This window comes from Dermacentor variabilis, chromosome 6 (assembly GCF_050947875.1).
Source record: "Dermacentor variabilis isolate Ectoservices chromosome 6, ASM5094787v1, whole genome shotgun sequence".
Lineage (NCBI taxonomy): Eukaryota > Metazoa > Arthropoda > Arachnida > Ixodida > Ixodidae > Dermacentor > Dermacentor variabilis.
In genome coordinates, this window is record NC_134573.1 from 195,796,281 (window position 1) to 195,817,666 (window position 21,386).

At 49.0% G+C, this 21,386-nt stretch overlaps 1 long non-coding RNA gene across 1 annotated transcript; it reads right to left on the minus strand.

Annotated features, from left to right (window-relative positions):
- Positions 1-16,745: 16,745 nt before the first annotated feature.
- LOC142584475 (uncharacterized) lies at positions 16,746-20,986 on the minus strand. Its single transcript, XR_012828802.1, has 2 exons — positions 20,360-20,986; positions 16,746-17,261 (listed from the first exon to the last, which is right to left on the minus strand). It is a non-coding gene; the product is annotated as an uncharacterized LOC142584475 (long non-coding RNA).
- Positions 20,987-21,386: the final 400 nt, after the last annotated feature.

A 21,386-nucleotide genomic window follows, 5' to 3' on the forward strand; every position in this document is an offset into this window, starting at 1 on the left:
GCGAAGGGCCGTCAGCCGACGGGATAACGTTAATTGCGGTGGTGTTGGTATTTGTCGTATGCAACACGAGAAGCCGAGGAAACGTAAGTACAAAACGACGCGTACGAGTACACATCGCGACTCGCTCTACATCACGGCCGAAGGAAGGGAAGGAAAAAATGAAATGGGATGCTGAAAAGTATAGTCGCACTATTACAGCAGCTGCTACTATTAGCAGCAGCAACAGCGGACAGATAGTACTTCGCTTCCGCCGGTGTTAGCACGAGGTGTCGGACGATTCGTAGTCGCCAAACGATATCGCCGCTCGGCCTTGAACAAACCGGGGCGCTGTAAACATTGCGAGGCGCGGCTACTGCCGCTGCTTCGGGTTCGAGATAAGGTCGGTTGCGCAACGTCTCCGTTGCGCGCCCAGAAAAACACGACTCCTTCTGGAAAGTGTGATTGTGCGCGTAGAAAAGAACTATAAATAACGCGCGTCCATGCTACGCCGGTAACACGTAGGGAAATTCTCAAACCTGAGCTCACTCGCGGTGACCGTGAAAACAGTTGCGGTCGATGAAGTAGCGCAAACTCCACGCGATGCTTGCGCTGCGCGTACTATCTGTGTGTGTGATCGTTGCTTCGTCGGGCCGACCGTAAAACGCCTAACGATGAATGTCAAAGCTAAAATCACCAAGGGACATAAATCCACGATGCTGAAGTGCGACTACTTGAGTGCCCCCAGAAAGCCGCGCGCGCGCGTCGGTAGCCCACCGCAACATTTCAACTGTCGCGCTTCCAGCACTGTATGGGGACAAAATGTGTACAAACACGTCGCATAATTTCAAAAGGTGCAAGCGAGCGTCTGACACCCAACATGCGATGAGTCGCGAGCGGACCGCACCAAGGCATGCCAAGGCCGAGCCAGCGAACTCGTCGCGCCATCTGGTGTGAGTCTAACGTAGTAGGCATAAAAGGCACCAAATACAATAGTGCGAATTTCGTGTCCGCGCTTTATGGGATGCAGATTCGCTCCGGCTGCCCACGTGTCATCCCTGTTACAGAGCATTTCCTAGAAAAAAAAAAAAGAATAGCAGACTTCTGCGACCTTATAGAATTACAACCCAATGTTCAGCGAACCTGTCTTCTATTGGTCGAGCAGTTGCAATAAGAATTTCAGTTGCCCAGTTAAATTACATTAAAACGTCGCCCATATGTGGCTGATCTGTCTGAAACCTTGTCCGCATGCAACACTTCCGAGCACTTGTTTGGAAGTACACATAATGTTCCTCCCTTCTACCCCTTTCTTTATCCACACTTCTCCCAGGGCAGCGGATTTTATTCAGCATTCTTCGCGAACCACACTTACGACGCTTCGGGGCGCTTGCGTACGTAACTTATTGCAAAGGCCGCTGTTAATCCACTCACTGTGAACCACACATCACCCATAATCTGGCCCAGGCACGTACCAAGGATTTTCTTTTTCGGGGGAGGCCCGACCCAGGGTAACATTTCTACGCAAATAAGGGGGACGGGGGTACCTTTACTAGTACAAATGTGAATAACGCCCGCCATTCGCCATAAGGACGCGTAAACCCGCAAATGAAAAATGAAATAAGGTGTATCTCACAGGTACGTCTTTGCGATGCATCTATCATTTACTTGGCAAACAAGGAACCACATCAAATGGTCTCGCGCAGGAAGAACACTGCCAAGAACAAGTAAACAAGCAAAAGTGTAAAATAAAGATTTCTGTACTAGCCTACAATATTAAAAAGAGCAGAAGTTGGCAACCAAGGCACAGGGACCACGTGGGGTTGTGTTTCTCCGCCAGTCAATCGCAGAAGCAAACAAAATCGTCTTCATGCGCCCTTTTCAACATGGCGTCGTACTTGATACCTCCGGAGCGTCTGCTGTTCTTGAAGAGTCTTTTCATCGACGGAAGCAAAGAGATGTGCAACAGACATGGACAAAGTGCATGGAGTCTGAGCATTTCACTCTTCAAAAGCCTACCTCCCATGGTTGCTTAGTGGCTATGGTGTTGGGCTGCTATATAGCATGAGGTCGCGGGATTCAATCCCGGCCACGGCGGCCACATTTTCGATGATGGCGAAATGCGAAAACACCCGTGTACTTAGATCTTGGGGCACGTTAAAGAACCCCAGGTGGTTGAAATTTCCGGAGTGCCCCCACTACGGCGTGTGTCATAATCAGATCGTGGTTTTGGCACGTAAAACCCCATAATTTAATTAATTTTAACACGTTATGCGCGCGTGTGCGGAAGTGCAGCATACTCCTCATTCTTGTAGGCTTTGCGCCTAGCTGCCTTGTTGAACTACTTGAAATTTTGAAAGAAAATTGCGACAGAAATTTCGTAGGGCGACATAAACACGAGCTACAGACGTGATAGCTTCGGATTGTAATTTGAGCATGCGAGAAAATATAATTCTGTTACGAGGAAACTCGTCAGGCTTAGCTTCAATTGGAGGATAAATATTCACGTGCATGTCAAAAGAAAGGGTCCATGCGGGACATCCGAGACTGACGTCTACCAGATGCATTATTTGTATCCGAAATGGTGCATGGACATTGCGACATGATTCGGGTGTCCCGTGGACGAAGTGCTTTCTCTGTAACTGTTTGCCATAGCATGGAAACACACGGCGAAGGCGGGAGATGGAAATTCAAGACGATGAGCAAAACGAGAACAAGGTAAAAGCGGGAGCCAACATTTCGACAAGTGGACCTTGTTCTCGTTTTGCTCATCGCCTACGCATGGTCACCATAAGTACAACAATGAGCTGCTTTTCCGTTTCAGCGAAGCTACCGCTTTGCTTCCGGCATCATTGTCGTGCTAGTCCTGCTCATTAATTCACGCTTACTGTGCGAGCGCGACATGATTTTCACAGATGAATTTCAGTGATTTTTTCAGAATAAATGGCTTCTGTGGGCGTTTGTGACTCCTGTCCATACGTGCAAGTTTTCTCTGCTGCTTTGCAATTCATTTCTGCTCGCGTCAGGAGCAACAAGTCCGGCTGTTGGACGTTATTCATTAGCGCAGTTTCTGTTTTAATCCAAGGCGTTGCCTATAATGTCCTGTTGAAAGGTGTGGCAAAGTGGGCGCGGGAGTGGCAACAGCATCATGGCTCACCTCCCGCCTTTTGGCACTTCGCAGGCATTCCTGGCATCCTTTCTTCTGTGGTCGGCGCTTGCCTCTGATGACTTAGCTGACCGTTCCAAATATGCTGCACCACCAGACCAACCCGTCGGCCATCACTTCCCAGACAACTACTCCCTACTGAACCCATCCGGACTGCCCTGCCCAATCTACTGCGCATTTACGTCATCAACGGTGACGTCAACCCCTGGTGCCTACTTATACTCCCGGCCGTTCGACACCGTCTTCAGTGGGCGCAGGAGTGGCAACAGCATCATGGCTCACCTCCCGCCTTTTGGCACTTCGCAGGTGTGTAAGCGTTTTTCCCTGTACGCTAGAAAAAGCGATGATCTCTGCTTGCTGCTACTTCCACGCCCACACGTGCTTTGTGGTACTATTTGCGAATGTTTCCATATGTCTGTGTTATTACTTTGCTGTGGCGACATCGAATCTAATCCTGGGCCTACCACGCGTTCAGAGCATTTTCTTGATACACAGACGTTACCTGATGAACCCTCGGAACAAATGGCCGTCCTCTTCCAGCTTCTGAAAGACGTTCAATTGCGAGCGGTTCAGTCCTCAAAGCATCAGACAGAATTGGTTGCTGATGTTAAAGCAATCAAAGCCAGCCAAAAAAATATTGAAAGCAAGATTGGCTGCATCCAAGAAAGACTGGATGCTCTTGAAGATAAAGCTAATTCACTAGATCAGCTTAAGGAACACGTCACAGCTCTCCAGAAATCTGTAGCGACGTGCAACACTCAGCTTGTTTCTTTGCGATCTGGGTTCAACGACCTAGAGGACAGATCGCGAAGAAACAATTTAATTTTTCATGGCATCCCTGATTCTCGTGAATCACGGGAAGAATCTGAGGCCCACATCATTAACGCGCTAGCAACTATCATCGGCAGTCTACCCGACATGGCAATTGAACGCGCTCATCGTCTCGGTTCCTATTCACCTGATAAATGCCGCCCCATTATAGCGAAATTCAGCAACTACAAAGTAAAGGAAAAGGTGCTTTCCGCGCGTAAGCTCCTAAAAGATAAAGACATCACGATCTGTGACGACTACTCACCTGCCACCCGCCACATCCGGAGTAAACTGATTTCCTTTGCAAAACAGTTGCCGCGTAAACCCCTGTTTCATCTTCGATACAACAAATTAGTTGTAAACAAGAAGCAGTACACGTACGATCCCGTTACAGACAGCGTGACAGAGTGCACGTCACAACACACGCGTGCTAACACCGAACCGCGCCACCTAGTCGTCCATAGGGAAGCGCGAGGGGCAGTGGAAGTCACTTATATCCCGTGTCTGTCCTTTTCACTAACATTCGAAGCATCAAGAACAAACGCGACTCATTCACTTCCACAGTCGACACGTTTAACCCAGATATTATTGCACTTACCGAAACTTGGCTGCATCCACATATAAGAGACCACGAAATCTTCTCTACCGCACATGGCTTCTCAGTTTATCGCTGCGACCGTACGTTGCGTCAAGGTGGTGGTGTTCTTCTCGCAATTAATAAACACCTACACTCTCAACCCATTACTATTGCTACTAACTTGGAGATAGTCTGGGCAATTATCGAAATAAACTACGTAAAAATTATAATGGGCGTATGTTATCGCGCTCCTACTGACATTGCCTCCTTTGCTAACGAATTACAAGACACAATCAATATCGTCGTAACACGTTTTCCTTCCTTACCTTTGTTTCTACTGGGTGACTTCAACATTCCAAACATAGTCTGGCATAGTGAACCTATCGTGATACACCCGTTCTCCGCGTCAGCAAAAGATTTTATCGACTTGTGCGCACTGTTCTCTTTCAATCAACTGATAACCCAGTCCACCAGAATCGCACCACAAGTCGCTAACACCCTTGACCGTTTGTTAACAACACGACCCGATTTTATTTCGAACATTACTTACTTACCATCCTTAAGCGATCACTCCCTTATCCAGTTCAACATCAACATTTCACGTCCGAAATCGGAAATAAAGATCAAGACAATTCACGACTATAAGAAAGCTGACTTTGAATCAATTAACCACGAGCTCTGTATATTCCTTGATACTTTCCTGACTGATTTCGATAACCGCAGTGTTCAATTGAACTGGAATATGTTTGTTACTAAAATTCGTGAATTAACAGGAAAATTTATCCCTACCTACACTCTTTCCTGTAACGATAACGCTCCCTGGTACAACACCCACATTAAGCGCCTTTCAAACAAAAAGAAACGTTCGTACAGACTAGCTAAAACATCTGGAAACGCTCAAAAATGGACAGCTTACAAACGCGCTACATATAACTACATAACAGCGCTTAAACAAGCTAAAGATAACTTTTTAAATAACACATTGCCATCCATGCTAACTACTGATACAAAAGAGTTCTGGCGCACTATTAACCCAAAACATGACGACGCCATAACCCTTGTTGATAGCACCGATACCGCAATTCCCCCTGCCGATTGCGCATCTCTATTAAATGACGTTTTTGCGCGTAACTTACATGAGCGCGTAAACACGCTCATGTAACACGCCCAACTACACTATCTTACGACTACGCCGCAATGCACCCTTTAATAATCGAACCCGTTGGCATAAAAAAAATAATCGCCTCATTGAAACTCTCATCCGCTCCTGGCTGTGACTTAATTAATGCTAAGTTTCTAAAAAACACTAGCACATATTGTTCCATTATTCTTGCAAAGATTTTCCAGCAATCACTTGACAAAGGTTCACTGCCTGCTGATTGGAAGGCGGGGAAGGTGATTCCACTCTACAAATCGGGTACTAAACATTCCCCACTGAACTATCGGCCTATTTCCTTAACCAGTATACCATGCAAAATTATCGAGCATGTTCTGTCTTCTCATATTGCCAACTTCTTAGAAGAAAACTCCTTTTTTTCTGAGTTTCAACACGGCTTCCGCAAAACATATTCATGTGACACCCAACTAGTATCATTCACGCATAAACTAAACCTATTGCTTGACCACTCTTCAGTTACAGATCTAATTTTTTTGGACTTCGCAAAAGCGTTCGATAAAGTGTGCCACAGCTTATTAATCTACAAACTGCAGCAACTAAACCTTGACCCTAAAATTCTGTACTGGCTGGAGGTTTTCCTCACTAACCGTTCACAGTTCGTTTCAGCTAACGAAGTAACATCTAATCTGAGTCCTGTTTATTCAGGTGTACCACAAGGCTCCGTGCTTGGACCCCTCCTATTTCTCATATATATTAACGACTTACCTTCCTGTGTTTCATCTCAAATTCACCTATTTGCTGACGACTGCGTAATTTACACCGAAATAACTCGCGACGAGGATGTTACCAGGCTTCAAGCTGACCTTAACGCCGTTTCTGCATGGTGCAATTCATGGTTAATGGAATTAAATGTCAACAAGTGTAAATTCATGCGTGTATCTCGAACTACCAGTGAACCACCTGTGTACTCCCTTAATAACGCTCCATTAGAATTGGTAACAACTTACAAGTACCTTGGCCTTCACATCACCTCTGATCTTACTTGGAATACCCACATCACCCATATAATAAGTAACGCTAACAGAATGCTAGGTTACTTACGACGCAACTTTTCCAAAGCACCTTCTTCCTTAAAATTAATCCTCTATAAAACTCTAATACGACCTAAACTTGAGAATGCGGCTTCAATCTGGGATCCAGGTCAAGTAAACCTAATGCACTCACTGGAAATGGTTCAGAATAACTCAACTCGTTTCATTCTTTCTAACTATAATAGAAACGCGAGTATCAGTGCCATGAAATCTAGCCTTAACCTACCGTCCTTGTCATCACGTCGAAAATTGTTCCGTTTGTGCCTTTTTCATAAATTATTTCATCACCCGCTGCTACGCAACAAACTTATTTCTCCGTCTCCGTATGTATCGCCCAGACTAGACCACATTCATAAGGTCGGCATTTCATTTTGCAGATCCAACGCTTTTTTTCAGTCATTTGTACCACGCACTTCCAATGAGTGGAATCACCTCCCCGCCTCGATAGCCACTATCGCAGATCACCTATTATTCAAGAATGCCATAGCTAGCACTGTATAACTAGGAACCTTTTTTCATATTGTTCAACCTGTACTCACAAACGACTTAGCTAACATTGTATATCTAGGTGCCATTTGTTAAATAGTTTTGTTTATACATATTTATATACATAATTTCTGCACTAGTAACTCCTGTTTGTTGAATTTACCCGTTTTGCTTGTAACCACTCCCCTCTATAATGCCGTAATGGCCCTGAGGGTATGATAAATAAATAAATAAATAAAAAAAGAGAGAACGAACCTGCAACCTAACACCTTGATTTACTCTCACTTTAGATGTGGCGGCGACTAGTCACGTATAATTGCACTGTCACGCGGTCACTCGATTGCGATTATGAACGATCTGAATCTGCTCACTCGAGTTCGTATAGACTGTCGTCTGCGCCCTCAAGCTGTAACCTATACGAACTCGATCCTGGTTGCTGAACGTATTTTCTATCATGTTGAAAGAGTTCATCCGGACGGGACTCGATTGCGATCGAAAGTACTCGAGTTCTCGACAGCTTGGCTAGGTTCCAGCGGCGATCAGAAACTGTTTTAGCGTGTGTTGCAAAAAAACAATACGCATCTCATTGTCTGAGCGTAAGCAGAGAATACAGACCAAATAAGCGAAGTGCTTTGAGCAAAAATATGAACAGAACCTCCTGCATCCGTCGCAAAAAACAAAACAATACGCATTTCATTGTCTGAGCGTAAGCAGAGAATACAGACCAAATAAGCGAAGTGCTTTGAGCAAAAATATTAACAGAACCTCCTGCCTCCTGCGCACGTGCGAGCGTTTAGTCTGCTGCTTTTCAAGAGTAGTCGATCGCAGCGCCGCCGCTACTGGCGACGCTGCCGGAGCCACGCGGGATCGAGTGCCGCCCGCGAAACTGCACCATCTTGTAACGAGACGTTCGTTTGAGGTAGTGTACTCTGTAGTTTGAGGGATCGTCAGTCGTTTGTGCACAGGCGCGAGTAAGAGCGGGCGCGAGAGAGAAAACGTGGGGGCTTTTGCTCCTTGAATATAGAGGAACGCGGACGCCGGCTCGAGGCGACAAGACGCGCGACGGAACAGCTTCGTTGAAATCACCTGAAACGCCAGAAATATCAACAGCAGTGATGCCATTTTTGGCACAAAGCAACACGTAGTGGACGGTCGGCACCTCAGGACCTATTTTGGGGTGAGTTGAATGGTTTTTCGAAGCTCTACGGCTGCTCCTCCGAAGACTACGTGTAAAAGGAGTCGCTAACCCTAACCGCCGGAGCCTCGCCGGCGGCTGGGCACGTCGACGCCTGAAGCCTCATGGACGAAGAGGCAGCCATGGAACCGCACGATCAAAACGGTGAGGAAGAATTCATTACTATTCCAACCGTGATACGCCACGCCAAGCCCAAGATCGTCATTCTGCGGCTGGGGACTAAAATCAACTTAAGAGAAGCCATGCCCTACCATGTGAGCGCTGCCATCACGGCAGCAGCTGGACTTACCACAACCGAATCTCGGGACGTCACTACCCAAGTTAGACAGCTGCAGAACCTTGTAGTTGCGGAAAGCCGGCGGGAATCTGCGACGCAGAAGCTCGCCGCACTCAAGACGTTGTACTTCGGAGGGGAACAACACGAAATAACAGCATACGTGGCGCATGAGCCTGATAACGCAAGGGGTGTAGTTAAAGGGCTCCCACTTGACGTCCCGGACGACGAACTGACAACAGTCATAACGCTTGAAGATCGGGAACTTCTAGCAGCGAGAAGACTGGGCCGATCAACAGCTATACTCATCACTGTCAAGAGACCAGAGCTACCCAAGAGAGCCCTACTTGGGAGATCAGTCACCAAAATACAACCATTCCGTTCCAAGGCGGTCCAGTGTGCAACATGCTTCACCGTTAGGCATCGAGCCGACGTCTGCCCCAACGCGCGGAATTTTGTGCGGTGTGAACAATGCAGGCTTCAGTTCCCACCGGACCAAAGACCGGACAGAACACTGCACGAGTGCGAAATGAAGTGTGCGAACTGCGGCGGGCCTCATGGGGCAAGAGATCCCGATTGTCCAAAGAAACAACAAGCAGACCGCATGGCCAGATTGGGGGCCGAAAAACGCAAGCAACACACGTCAAGGAAAGAAAACACGAGCAATCAACACCCGAAAGCATACCGCAATAAGCCACCACCTAAAAACGACACCAACTACCCAACGCTGAAGACACAGAATCGCTTCGACTGCCTAAGAGAACCAACACCTGAGAACGTGCTGAGGCGCTCCGAAAACTACGGCAGCCTATACCTGACCTCAGTAGGCGACAACCACACAAGGGCACTACACCACCAACGAACAACGCCAAGAACAAGGCAAACAAGAAACCTCAACAAGGCAGTGCAGAAGTCAAAGGAGCATGGAGATCACGGGCAGAGGTAAGTCCGCCAGCTCCCACTCCTCAGGGCCGTACTGACGACAAAAACAAAACTAATCCTCCTCATAACCCCACTCAGTCACATGCAAGACAAGAATCATGGCCAGGAAAGCTGCATACAGGAACACCAGCGAAACCCAACCCACGAAACAACCAATGACAGCACGCTTGCCTACATTCTCGAAGAAATAGCAGAAATTCGAAAAGAACAAGTAGATTTGAAAAAAGAAGATGCAGAACGCGACAGAATAGTAGCGGAAATGCAAAAACAACTTGTTGCCATTACACAACAACTTGCCGCGCTAACGCAAAGCGTGGAAACTTTACAACGCACCTTTAGAAAACGACTTCCCGCCATGGAGGAAGCGCACCCCTATAAACAAGGCCATTCTAGCAGTTATGGAGATTAATGACAGCAAACGTAACTCACTACACGAACCGGCTGTTACAATATGGCAGTGGAATTGTAGAGGAATACGCCGTAAAAAGAGCTCTCTAATACAATACCTCACACACACTGCGCATAAGCCGGACGTAATAACTCTTCAGGAGACCAATGCACCGATCTCCCTACCGGGTTACACGGCCTACCACAATCCAAGTATTACACACCGGTCCCGAAGGCGAACCGACGATGATCCGATTAGTTATCCTACAATGACAGTGACACTGGTGGCTAACCAACATACGGCCTTACACGAGGACCTCAGTCATATGAACAACGGGGAAGAGGAAAGCGTATTGGTTAAATGCCGCTTCTTCAAACGATACGATTAACCATCATTAACACCTACCGTACTCCTAAAGGAGGGGCTTATCGCAAAGCATGGACGAGCTTGCTCAAAGAGCATGGCAAGAAGGACTTGCTATGGGTAGGCGACTTCAACAGCCACCACGAGGCGTGGGGCTACAATCATAGTACGCCAAATGGAAGGCGGCTGCTACGAAACGCACGTGATGCCCACCTATCGCTTCTGAATGACATAGAAACTCCCACTCGTATTGGAAATTCAGCGGAAAGAGACACAAACCCAGACCTCACCTGGGGCCGGACAGCTAAGGAAGTGGAGTGGAAAAACACCGGGGAAACGTTGGGTAGTGATCACAGCATCATAGAAATAATCATTCCCGTACCACAGAAGCAATGCACGACTAAAAGAAATCGCACTACAGCCACAAATATCACAGAATGGGATGCTTTCAGGAGTCTTCTCCAAGGAGCGCGTTCTGATAACCCGGAAGAATGGGCGAAAACACTACGCACCGTGCACAAGGGCACAACCAAGACAGTACAAAGAACTGAAGACCACCCGCAAATAGACAGACACCTACTTAATCTATGGGACAATAGGCACAAGCTACTTAGAAAATGGCGAAAGAACAAGCTGAACAAGCGCTTAAAATGCCGCATAGATAGCATCACCAAGGAGGCGCAAGAATACGCCGACAAACTCGCAACTGACAACTGGATGCAGATATGCGAGCAAGCCGGAAACAACATGCACACAAGCCGAGCCTGGTCGCTTTTTCGGGTGCTTCTTGGGCAACCCAGGAGAAAGAACCACCTGGAGGCAATCCAACTGAGGGAGGAAATCGGAGCGCACGATCTCGCAGAACAAATAGCCAACCATTTCTTCCCTTCGGCCACCTTACAGAAAGATCGGCGACAACTACCATCCACACAAGATTGCGGCGAGGTACCTGCAGACCAGCCATTTACAATTGGGGAGCTTAAAGCAGCCATCAATGCAACCAAAAGACACACGACACCTGGAGCGGACTGCATCACTAACAAGATGCTACGCAATATGCCAGACACACAACTGGAACAGCTCCTGGCTATCATAAACCAAGCTTGGGAAAGCGGTGACATACCGGAGACCTGGAAAATGGCTACTGTGATCCCAATACCAAAGTCCAATAAGACCCCAAGCGCCATTGGCCACCTGCGCCCCATTTCTTTAACATCATGTCCGGGAAAGATTATGGAACGAATGGCCCTAACACGACTCCTATGGCAGCAGGAATGTTGCACTTCTGTCGATCCTCGAGTCATTGGTTTTCGAAAGCACATGTGCACACAGGATGCGATGCTTGCCATACAAGAAATATACAGAGCACAGAGCAGCAGCCAACTCAGAGCCGTAGTGGGGTTGGATATCAAAGGAGCATTTGATAACGTTACCCCCCAAGCGGTACTCGAAGGACTGCAGACCATGCAACCAGGTCAAAAGCTTTACAACTACGTAAAAGGGTTTCTTACAAACCGCACAGTTACCGTGAAGGTAAATGAAGAAGAGTCCGAAAAAAGGTACCTGACAAGAGGTGTACCCCAAGGGTCGATTCTTTCACCCACACTATTCTCGCTAGCATTAAGCGAGCTGCCAACTCTCTTGAGGCGTGTAGAAGACCTTCACTTTACAATTTATGTGGACGACATTACGCTCTGGGCCAGCAGAGGATCTCCAGCTGAAATTCAAGAGACACTGCAAACAGGTATTAATGTCACGGCGCTATACCTTCAGGAAAGGGGCCTCGCCTTGTCCAGTGCCAAGTGCGAGCGCATTGTGGTAACCAACCAAAGAGAACCGCAGGCAGAAGAGGAACGAAAACTAATAACACTACAAGTAAACCAAGATATTGTCCCGAGAAAAACGCATATCAAGGTCCTGGGCTTTTGGCTGCAGGACAATGGTAAGGTGGACGTTTGGGTGCAGCAAACAATTCGGCAGCTCCATGAAGTCAAGAGGCTACTTACGAGAATAACACAAAGGGTGAGAGGTATCAAAGAGCACCAACTCAGAAGACTCACCATGGCCCTGGCTATACCTCGAATAATGTACCAATATCCATACTTACAAGTCACCAAAACACAAAAAGGCAAACTTGAAACCATGCTCCGGCAGATAACGAGAGTTATTCTAGGCACCCCTGCATATTCGCGATCCAACCGAGTTGATGAGACGGCAGTGCTGCCTAAACTGGATGAGCTGAAACAACTCCACCAAGAGGCACAATTTAGTCGCCTGAAGCTATCTAGACAGGGACGGGCATTTATGCGTGATCTAGGCTACGATGTCGCACAATGCCCAGACAGGGAACAACAATATCCCCCGTGGGACACGCTAGACCATATTACCGTCGACCCAATACCTCGAAATATGGGGGCAGACACACAACCAGAAAGACGACAAAGTCGAGCACTACACCTCAAGGACGACACCGAAGACTGGATCCTATACACGGACGCCTCTCCAAATAATCGAGGCTTCTGCACAGGGGTGGCAACCGACTCTACACCTTTATCATGGGGCCTACACTGCAATATTACGTCACAACATCAAGCGGAACTTACAGCTGTCGTGGAAGCCGCGACCATGCCCAATCCACACGAACGAAATCTGCTCATTCGAACAGATAGCCAGGCTGCATGCAGGGCACTCGCAGCCAGAAACGTTTCCGCGGCACTACATTCAGCATTAACAACGCACCTCAACGCACACCCTAACATTAGAGTGCGGATTCAGTGGATTCCGAGTCACACAGGGATCAGAGGGAACGAAGTGGCACATGCCACATCCCGCGCAAATCTCCCGGGCCCTCCTCTGTGGTGGCCGGACCCACTGAGTCTGAATGAGCAATATGCCTTCGCGCGGGCGGAAAGGCGCGAAAAACTTGACGGTTTACTAAACAACTCCATGAAGTATCCACAAGCGGATACACACATGAATCGAAGAGACGCGGTACTATGGAGGCGTGCACAGACGCACTCTCTCTTGACCCCACACTTCCAACACTACATACAAGGTTTGCCTGGTAAACCTGCTTGCAAGGCATGTGGCGGCTTCCCGGATAATGCTCACATTCTGTGGGATTGTCCGGGGAGCCGTCTCGCTATTCAGGCTAGCCTTGCCAAACTCTCACCCACCCGTAGACCTACGACACTTGAGGAGTGGCTGGCGGACTCGTCCTCCGACTACGTACGTGCCATGATCGAGCTCATCACGACGCTCGGCTTGGCAGACAACTAGAACAAAGCGGGCGAACCCGGACCGGGGTTCTTGAATAAAGTTTATTCTCTCTCTCTCCTTGAATATATGACTCAGGCTTCTTAGCGCGTGTTGTAGGCTTTTGTCCCTAGGCGTGCCGGCATTGCGGAGTGGGGTCCAGTACGCTCGGACGCTGGCTGCCGACGTGGTAAAGCACATAAAGCAGCGGGCTGAGTCAGTCGTGGCGGATCGTAGCTTTCTCGCACCTTACGGCAATGTACCTTGTAACTAACATCACAGATGTCTCTGTGGTAGCAGTAGCGACCGTAGCAGAGCTTGGACCCATAGAGTTTCCTACAAAAGTTTTGTAAGAAACTCTATGCTTGGACCGCATATCGGCCTCGAGCTCCACCACTGGAAATGCTGGCGCCACCTTCGGCGTGACGTGCTATTAGGGATCACGTGGACATATAGCGGCCGCGTCGGCTGCTTCTGGAGCGCCGAAGCGAGCTGAAAACGAGAGTTTAAATTCCCTCGTACGCTGCGGTCCTCATTTAGTGGCGAGATTTTCCCGCTTCGAGTGTCTCCTTTACAACGCTTGAAAGCACTACAATAGATAGTGGCTGCCTTTGAAGGCGCGCAACATGGTAGGCTACTGCTCGGTGCCGCAGGGCCGGACGTACGCAACGGAGCCCGGTGTCAGCCTTCACACGTAGCCGCAGGACAAGAAGCTGCGGGAAGCTTGGCTCGCGAAACATAAAACCGGCAAACAGTCATCGGCTACAACTCGGTTATGCAGCAAGCACAGACGCGAGGAAGATTTCTGCTACGGCGCCGGGTCTGCGATGTTCGGAAAACGCGCACTGAGACGCTTAGCCGATTCCGCTGCCCGACTATGTCATCGCGGTTTGGTCTATGAACTTGTCGATGCTATAGATACTGGCAAGTTCACTGGAGTGGAAATGGAGCAGTAAGAAGCACATTAAAAAAAAGCATGGCATACGATCATGTTTGTGTTATGAATTAATGCACTGGATTACAAAAAAGAAGCAGCGGGAAATCGCACGCTGATAACACCGATAAACATACAGTGCGACGCAACTTGAGAAATAATATTGAAACGTCCAAGGATTTGGAAGAAAAAAAGGTTGGATCATCGCGACGGCACATCACAGTCCCCGTAGGCGTCGAAGTCTCTACAATGAAATTATTTTTGAACCACTCTGATAGCGCACACGCAACAATGGTTGCTTGTATACTGTCAAATGCCCATATTCTGCGGCCTAAAGCTCATGGCACGGTGCGAAAACGCGCACGCGGCGAAAACGAAACAGTGCGCGGACAAGCATGCAGACGCACAGTCGGTCGCTGCGAATCTGCGCGATCGCTGCATTGAGGCTTCATTCTATTACGCTCCATTTAGTTATACAAACACTATAAGAACATATTTCACATAGTTTGCTCTCAGCGTTTCCCTACCTTTCACGCAAGAAGCCGGTTCGGGAGACTCCATCGCGGCGACCGCGCGCAGTGGCGTTCACTGTACGTATTCGGTATACAGAGATAGCGTCTGTAAACGATTGTGTGCTTTCAGTTTTCCCAAGATTAGTATTTAAACAGTAAAAAACCTCTCTCGTTTTGAAAGTACTTACAGAAATGCCCGGGAGAGTTCGTGCGTGGTGTTTTCAGTGAGCGCTGACAGCAAAACCTATGAGGAGCGCGCCGCGTGATCCCTCATACTACGCCAGCGAGGCGCTTCCGATAGATGGCGGCTCCGTAACTCCTCGCTGCCAATATTGAAAATCTAGAAGGCAGAGCGCCTTCTGTCCGAGAATGTCTGTCCGACGTACCTTCAGAGGCAAAGTTCTGACTCGTGTTGCGAAAGTTGCGTGGCGCGGTATAGTGCTGAACTTAGCGTCACAATTTGGCGGCTGGACGTATCTATATTTACTCTATCGTGTTTTTTACTAATTGTAACAACGTGTCATTGTTTCGCATTATTGGCGGCGCCTCCACGACACCATAGCGGTAACGGGGACACCAAAGCTGGAGGCCTACCTGATCCGTGGGTTGGGGTTCGCGGAGGCCTGTGCGTGCCAGGGATGTATAAGATCGGCTGTCCGCTATCGCGAAGAGCCAATTATTTATGCGCACACCCCCTGGCATGCTTAGGCCTCCGCGGCCCCCACCCACGGGCTACTACTAGCTTTGATCCCCCCGCTACGCCTTGGGTACTGCCCTGGAGACCCTGCGCTGCCTGCTTTGTTATTATAAACTCAGGTGCTCTCTTGAGGCCTCCTTTTGCCGGTTACATGTGCCCTCCTGGAGCAGTGCTTGTAAACAATCCAAGCTATCGTCGCGACGAAAAAAAGCTGCCCGCGACTTATACAACACCAGTCAGAACCTTGCCCTTTGTTGTGACATCGGGGTTGTTACGGTTGGCGTCTAGCACCACGCGTGCAGAAAGGACTCTCGCCCACCACGCCTCATCGAAACGAAGTGTGACTTCCTAATACGCCATGGTTGTCTCGAGTGTATGCCGGTCTGGTGGAAGCTGCGCAGTGTTTACAGGCCCTTTTTTGTGTGTGTGACTTCAGAGGGACCCTTGCCTCGAACTGCCAAGCTCTACGGGGGAACTTCCGCGAACCAGCAACGCCCAAAGAGAAGGACAAGCGTCTACAATTTCAGGACCTGAGGCTTGGCATAACCGGAGGCGGGACGCCCTTTTCCTTGCAGCGGCTTGGTATCTACGGAGGCGGGACGCCCATCGACAAACCAGGCTGTGCCTGTCACGTGACGTCGACGGGAGCAAGATCCCTCCCACGATTGTAGAAAGCCTATTTAGGGGGCTCCGAAATCTACTTTTCATCACTTCATTTTCTTATCATCATCTTTCACCAACCTTTGAATAAACCGTGCAAGTTTCGCACTAGAAATCGTCTCGTCCTTGCCTGCTCGCCATGGTCTGCCGGATGCCTGCAGCCCGCCGACAACGCCACGCTACCCAATAGTAATGTCGGTCGAGCTTCAATAAACAGGCGTCGCTACAACTCGGCAGCAGTAGGATACGCTACCCTGGAGTACGCAACAGGGTGGAGGACGAAAGACGGACTCTTTCCGCAGACGAAGAAGGAACGAAAAACTTTATACAATATTTACGGATAGTGGATGGTAGCATACCGGTAGCAGCAAGAGCCCATCAGACCGACTGGGCGGCTGGAAGCGGCTCTCTCTTCTCACAGTGGGCCGGTTCTCCCTTAAATCCCTTCGGCGACCCCTCGTTGGTAGGAACCAGTTTGGGCGAGTTCTCGTCGGCAGGAACCAGGCGGGGCAGGGTGATGACGTCGCCCGCGTCAAATTCTTGATTCGTCGCGGAGATGGCTGTGCGCTTCTTGAAGTCGCCTCCCGTGTCGAATTCTTGATTCGTCGCGCAGAAGTGGGATAGTTCCCGTCGCCTCGTGGGAGCCACGTGGTGCTCGTAGAATGGCACAACAGCACCCCCGCCGCCAGATAATACATCCAGAAGTCGAGCTCTTCGACGCGGCTAGACGTATGCGATGTGCTGATTGAGTGACGTCCTTGATGGGGCCAAGGAAATGGCTTTGCCGCCCTTTCATTCGCTGGTCTTTCCTTTCTTTGGATCTGAAAAATCTCACGGAGTGACCGAAAATCAATGCCAATAGCTTCGGTGAAAGTGAGCACCCTCCCATGCTCTCCACAGCGCCAGACCAAACTCCATGAAAACAAACGCTCTAACCCCCTCTGTGCTCTCAACAGCCCCCCCCCCCCCCCCATTACGGTTATTGTACTAAACACGAAACACGCACCCGATAAAGAGCCCGGGATACAGACATCCACAAATAGTGCTCTCAAAGAAGACACATTCAAAGAGAATAACAGTTAAAGAATAGATTGCAAAGCAATTCTTAACAGCCATTCGGGCAGGCAAGACACAGCTGAGGCGATCGAAGAAAATTGATATTTTGCCCTGTCTCCCTCCGAGCAAAATTCTGTCACTTGTCATTGGTTTTACCAACTTGCTGACATGCGTTGCATGACCGAACAAGTGCTTCAACCTCTTTGCAGCATCCTGGCCAAAAGAAATCTTGCGCTAGCCTAGCCTTTGTCTTCTTGATACCGAAGTGACCCGCCCAAACATTCCCATGCGCTGACTCTAAATGCTGTGGTCGGTACTTTTCTGGCCCGAGTAGTTGGTTGTATGTCCGACCCTTGAAATCCTGATATTTCCGGTACCTGAGATCTGACCTAGTGTAGAACGAGATGTTCTTTCGGGCCACTCCTTCATTTACATTTGCCTGCAGCACAGTTAGCGCGGGGTACGTCACTTCTCTGTGCCGCGGTAAGGGCCTTTCGTTCAACCCTACTAAGCTGCTGCCAGCAAAAGGATGCGGGACTAAGCAGTGAACCTAAACCCTAGGCGCCCCATTTTCCCGAGTCTCGAAAGGCTCCTCACCCATTGTCACTGACCCGGTAATTGATCCATCACTAGTCTGAGTCATCTACTTTTCATCAGCCGTATCTCCCTGCCTAGACTGCCGCTGTGAGGACGTTACATTGTCAGTCATTTCCTCGTTTCAAGGTGAGCTTTCACGTTTCTTTGAGGGCGCGTGACCGCGATCGCGTTAATGCCATGCAGGCGACACTGGCAGAGAATGACCGGCCCTCCTTTTCTGAAAGCTGCTCCGATTTGTTTGAAAAAAAGATTTGAAAAGTGTTCGGATAACCTTGGACTCACGACTGCCTCCATTTGCAACCTTCCAAACGCGCCCTCTTGGCAAGCACGCGCTCTGCTCTTCTGCGACTTGTCGGATCCAGGCCCGTTCTCCTGTACAGTCTCCGGGAGAAACACAGGACGGATGTGTAACATCCATGGTGGCGGCTGAATCGCGAAGTGCCCTGCACCTTTTTCCGTTTAGCACAACATCCTGCATATATATGGCTGGAGCAGCCTCAGATTTTCGTCCGACTGGCTAATGCTGGCGAACGCGATTTGCGCCTTGCAATTTGAGGAAATATGGCCTTCCTTTCTGGAACGGAAGCAGATAATTGGTATCCGGGACTCGAACGCACGCTCTACGTCTGCCTTAGCTTTAGCGGTCCCAGCCGACTGGGCTGTCTCTGCTAGCCCTTCCCTAAAGAATACATTGTTGCGCCAAAAAAGGAAAATAAAGACTTGGGAAGGAACAGTACGAAAAGACAGTTTGAGCGCTGAACTTCAACTGATTTTATTCTTACAGCAGGGCAGAGAGAGTGAACAAATGCGCATGCGTACATCAGTGTTGCCTAGAGCGAATCCAGTGACGTTTTTAACAGTTGCAACTCATTTTCAAACAGAAAAACAGACGTGTCACTAATACAACTGTTAAAAACGTCACTGGATTCGCTCTAGGCAACACTGATGTACGCATGCGCATTTGTTCATTCTCCCTGCCCTGCTGTAAGAATAAAATCAGTTGAAGTTCAGCGCTCAATCTGTCTTTTCGTACTCTTCCTTCCCAAGTCTTTATTTTCCTTTATTTGGCGCAACAATGTATTCTTTAGATCCCAACCAACTCGCCCAGCAACAAGTTCTACTAGCCCTTCCCTCGCCACCTCAGCCTTAGTCGATACTCCCTTGCTGAACTCGTCGCTCGTGGATGATTTCTTATTCGGCAAAACTGGGTTGCTATGGGAAAACCGCTTTACAGAATAGTCCTTTGTTTCTAGCTTATCTTCCTGAATCGGTTTTCCTTGGAAGTTTCGGCGCGTGTAATATTCCTCCGCGAGCCATGTTGCCTTCTCTATGTCTACCTCTGGGAGTCTGTCCTGCAGCCTAAGTCTAACTTCCTCTGGAAGAACTCGGTAAAACTGATCCAGTGCTATGCCTTCATGCACCTTGTCGTGGTTGCCATACACTTCTGCACTTTTGAGCCACTCTTTTATGTTAGACTATAACTCGCACGCGAACTCAGTGTGCGACTTGCTGCCACTTTTTACCTGCCTGAACCGCTGTCGAAATGCCTCGGCAGAGAGGCGGTATTTGCGAAAGAGCGCGGCATTTACCTTTCCATAGTTCTCGTAGTCTTCTTTAGACAAGTGTGCGAGAACTTCCGCGGCCTCTCCAGCGGCAACCGAAAGAAGTTTTTGAGGCCAAAGGCTTTCGTCCAGCCTTATCTTTTCACACGTACGTTCGAAATTCACGAGAAAAAGTGAGATACCACCGGGTCTATCCTGTACGGTAGCATCAGGTAATGTATTCTCAGTTTAGCCGTGTCGTCTCCACTGGAAAGAGGACTTGAACGCACCGAACTGATTCGAATTTGCTCTATTTCCAGTTCTCTCACTTTAAGAGCACAATCTCGCTCTTCGCGCCTTTTTTGCTCCTCGGCCTCCTCACGCCTCTTCTTTTTTCTTCTTCCTCGTCGCGCATTCTTTTCTCGCTTCTCCTCAAGAATTTCTCCCCAAACCTCTTCGATTTCCTCCTCAGTTACCTCTTGTGCCCTCATAACGTCCAGAATGGCTTTCTTCCGCCTTGCTGCGACAACCGAAATGCCCATCTCCTAACAAACATCAAGATGGTCCTGTATCCTGCGCTTCTCCATCGCGATCTGACGGCTCGTCTCCGGTTTTGCCTCTAAATTAGCTTTGCTTCCGAAGCCGGAAGTCTATGCAAGGCATGAAGCGAACTAAGACAAAACCACTATACAACCCTTTCAGAATACTTGAGCAATGGTCCTTACCATTTACTTGTGCGACAAAGGTCTGGCGATGCGAAAGGTAAAGGTTGGGCACTCAGCCCCTCCAAAGTAGCTGACGCCGGTGGTCCTTGTGGCTGTCGTTGAGCGGTATAGCGGGCGTTATCTGGCTTCGAATCCCAGAGCTTTCCATCCACTGTTGTGACTTCGGGGTGGAGGACGAAAGACGGACTCTTTCCGCAGACGAAGAAGAAACGAAAAACTTTATACAATATTTACAGATAGTGGATGATAGCCTACAGGTAGCAGAGAGCGCATCTGACCGACTGGGCGGCTGGAGGCGACTCTCTCTTCTCACAATGGGCCGGCGTCTCCTCGTTGGCAGGAACCAGTTTGGGCGAGTGCTCGTTGGCAGGAACCAGGCGGGGCAGGGTGATGACGTCGCCCGCTTAGAATTCTTGATTCGTCGCGGAGATGGCTGTGCGCTTCTTCAAGTCGCCTCCCGTGTCGAATTCTTGATTCGTCGCGCAGAAGTGGGATAGTTCCCGTCGCCTCGTGGTAGCCACGTGGTGCTTGTAGAATGGCAGCTCCCGTCGCCTTGTAGTAGCCACATAGTGCTCGTCGCATGTCACAGCACCCTTCAGACACAACGATCGCCAAATGGGGCGTCCGTGCCCAGCCAGCGGCGGAGTGTAAACAAACTCGACCGCACTCCGCAATGCCAGCTAGCATGTCTAGGGGACAAACGCATACAACAAGCGCCTCCGTAGTGCCTAGGCAGAGTCACATATTCAAGGGGCAAAAACCCCTGTCTTGCTGGTGAAGCAGCGCACTGACACGGGCACAGTGAAGACACAAGAAAAGACGACACTCGCTGCACTCGCAGAACACATACTTCATATTTATATACCTGCGCACCCTCAGGCGTCAAAGAAAATCAAGGCAAGATTAAAGACAGTTTGATTAAAGGCAGTGCGCTGCTTCACCAGCGAGGTATGATTACTAACCAATTAGCCCAACTTTCCACATTACTGCAAAGTACTAAAGTCCCTTACAAAGTACTACCTTTTCA